Consider the following 3935-nt stretch of genomic DNA (forward strand, 5'->3'; position numbering starts at 1 on the left):
CGTTACTCTGTACTAACGATCCTAAGCTTTTAAGTTCTAATAAGCTTTAAATCTTTTTTCTTAAGAAAAAGGTGTCTCCAATATTCCAGTTTTTGTTCTAAATCGCTTTCACTATTTTCTACTAACAGTGCATTATCAGCGTACATTAAACACCAGATAATTTTACGCTGTAATTTCGCTATTATTTGATCCAGAACTAATGAGAATAAATAAGGACTAAGCACCGAGCCTTGGTGTAATCCTTTTTTCATATGAAATTTATCAGTCCCTCTCACACCTGTCCTAACACTAGTTGTTGCTCCCTTATACATGTCTCTTATAATCTTTACATATTCTATGGGGAATTCTGTCTTATTGAGTGCCCACTACAAAATTTCTCGGCAAACTCTATCATATACTTTCTCAAGATCAGTGAATATCATATAAGCATTTGTTCTTTTATTCCTGTATTTGTTTATCCACTGTCTTATAATGAAAATTGCATCTGTTTTTAATCTGCCTTGCATAAATCCAAACTGATTATAGAATACTTTGGTTTTTTCACGTATCCATCTATCCTACAGCCCAAATCGAGCACTGGCCTCCCTTAGAAAACCTCTCCATTCGTTACTGTCTGTAGCCATCCTACTCCACGATCGACTGCCAAGGAGATTTCTGGCGTCCTCATCCACATCATTCTCCATTCACTTCCTCGGTCTTCCAATAGGTCTCTTCCCCTGCATTCTTGCATTCAAAAGTTTTTTTTTGGAAGCCTGTTTTCTTCTATCCTAAATATGAAGACGCTGCCAATTGAAGACGCTGTAGGCGGACAACTGTGATATATCATCAGTCATTTAAGTGTTATATACACAAATGACGTTGGAATCACAACCACTGCGGGAACCATAAACACTAAAAAACAAAAAAAAATATCATATATAAAGAAGTTCATATAAACAAGCAGAAAGTACAAAAATATTTAAAAACTCAAGAACAGAAAATCTGCAGGTAAAGATGGAATACCAAATGAATTGTTCAAATATAGCGGAGATTCTATTATTCAAAAAGAACGATAAGAAATAACCATAAAATTACAGAGGTATTAATTTGCTAAACACTAATCAGAATACAATAGACCAGCATTCCTACGACTGATCGACTTGAAGCTAGCATTTGACAAAGTAAGACTTAAAGATGTAATACATATTTATTTTATATAATAGAGAGATCCCGCTGAATAAACGGAAGTCAAAATAGATGGACAACTTACGGAACCTGTAGATACCGACAATGGAATAAGACAGGTGAATTTACTGAGCTTTATGCTCAGGATTTAATATGATGATTTCAACTCAGAAAACTACAACAATAGTAATCAGCAAAGAGCCAATAAGATGTAAACTGGAAGTCGATGGAGTTAACAATAAACAAGTAGTGGAAATAAAGCAGCTAAAGATTACACTGTCCAGCTATGAAGACGTTGAAAAAGAAGTAAGAGATCAAGTACAAAGAGCAAATAGTTTACCAGGATCCTAATACCACTATATGATGTAACCGAAACATTAACACTAAGATGAAATTAAGAATCTATATGGTCAGTATAAGATCAATAATAACGTACTTGACGAGATTAGAACAAAATGTAATGTACAAGGTATAAACGAGTGGAAAAAAAATGTAACAATAACATCAACTCTAGTTAGTAACTCAATTAGTTGCTACCTAAGCTCCGTTTAGAAACTACGCCTTCTTCTTGCAGTACCGTCTCCTATCGGAGGTTGGCTACCATCACAGCAATCTTTACTTTGTTGGCTGCAGCTCTGAACAACTGTATTGAACTGCACCCATACCACTCCCTTAAATTTCGCAACCAGGAAATCCTCCTACGTCCCACATTTCTCTTTCCCGAGATTTTTCCTTGGATTATGAGTCTAAGCAGAGAGTACTTTTCTCCTCTCATTATGTGGCCCAGATATTCCAGTTTTTTCGTTTGTATGGTTTTTATGACTTCGCATTCCTTCCCCATCTTCAGCAGAACTACGCCTGAGGACCAGCAATCCTCGCTGAGATCTTACGTTGCTATGAAGTAAATCTACTTAAAATTTTAACATCCTACATAATTATCAGCAGTAGTTTTCACCTACATATTTGGGGGCTATAAACATGTATACCTAGTAGTAGCACTGAAGATGGACTAATAAGTCTGAAAAGTTCTGTGATTTAGCCCGTAAGTGTTCTTTTAAATATATATTCCTTTCATAAAGGATTTTTTAATAAAAATTTGTTGAAAAAATGTTTAACCTTTTATTTCTTTTGGCAAAAAAGAGAGAGAGTGTTTGCTGAATGAAACGGCTTACAGTTATATTATATTGATTTTCTATAGTTGTTTTGTAGCTACGAGTATTAAATAAGGTTTTCCTGATTCATCCTCGTTGAAGATGCTGATTATAAGATGCAACATTTATCAACCACGTGCATCTGTACTTTCATCGACAATTACGTAAAAGTTGTTATCACTTAAATAAACATTAATTTCCTCATTAACTCCATCATATTATAATGTATTCACATTGCCCTTTCTTAGTGTTGCCTCGTTAGGAATAGTAAATTTGCAATTTTTTTCCAGGTATGTTTACTGTTAACATAGATTTACACAGGTCTCAAAAAAAAAGTTGTAGAAGAAAAAATATGTTCAAGCACCAAAAATAAATCAATTTTCATAGGAGAAGCTAAAGAATAAAATCGGAATTGTCTTCAATTGAAGGAATTTTTGTAGTTTGATGGTCAAGATGATTTGGTGTCAGTTCAAAAAAAGTTACAGCCCTTTGAAGTTACAATTTGAAAATTGTTTTTTTTGCATTATTTTCTAAACTACCTGACATTTTGTAATAAAAATGGACACGTTACTTTCTTGTTCTGAAAGCATTTTTCATAAAAAAGAAACAACAAAATCTAAGCACACAGAAAAATAAGGGAGGTGTGCAGCCCTAAATCCCCCCAAACTTTTGAGTACGTTCAAATCAATTGAATTTTGTGGCATCATTAGTTTAACACATTATTTTTAAAAAATTTTTGCCTCCTATCACTTTTTCCAAAAAACAGTTTTTATTAAGTTACGGCCCGTTTCATTACCCTTTAAAAAATTACGTGCAACTAAATAAATGGCTTAAATGAATAAAAAAGTACAAAAATTATCTATAACCTCTATAAATATGATATTACATTAAATGTTCAAAATGACCCCCATTTTCTTCAATACACATTCGGTATCGTTTTAATAAGGAAAACCGAATGCGCTGAAAAATCATATTTTTCTGACGAAATTGATTTGCAGCTTGAATTATTCTAACCCTCAACTGCTGTTCGTCCTATATTGTTACAGAATACACTTTCTCTTTCATAAACCCCCAAAAGCAAAAGTCCATGGGGTTAAGACCTGAACTTCTGGGTGGCCAAGAAATAGGTGCGTCACGACCCCTTCCAATCGACCGACCAGGATACTGCCTGCAAAGGTATTCCCGGACTTCATTACTGTAATGCGGTGGAGCGCCATCTTGTAAAAACCACATATTTTGCCTTATTGCAATATTCACTTCTTCCAAATAATCTTGTAAATCGTTTGCCAAGAACTGCAAATAATTATCACCATTTAAATTGTTGGGAAGAAATACTGGGTCTATTAGATTGTTATCCACAATTCCTGCCAAAACATTAACTTTAAAAGTTCTTTGGTAATGAGTCGTTATTGGTTGTTATTCCATTTCTACTGAAGGTAGCCTCGTCGGCAAACAAAATATTTCTAATAAAATTAACATTTCGAGTCTTTTCCATTAACAACCAATCGCAAAATCCAATCCTTTTAGGATAATCTTCAACCAATAACTCTTGAACCGTTGTTAAGTGATAGGGTTTAAGCAGCTGATCCTTCAAACGCCTCCAAACCCTTACGTGAGTAA

This window comes from Diabrotica undecimpunctata, chromosome 2 (assembly GCF_040954645.1).
Source record: "Diabrotica undecimpunctata isolate CICGRU chromosome 2, icDiaUnde3, whole genome shotgun sequence".
Taxonomy (NCBI): Eukaryota; Metazoa; Arthropoda; class Insecta; order Coleoptera; family Chrysomelidae; genus Diabrotica; species Diabrotica undecimpunctata.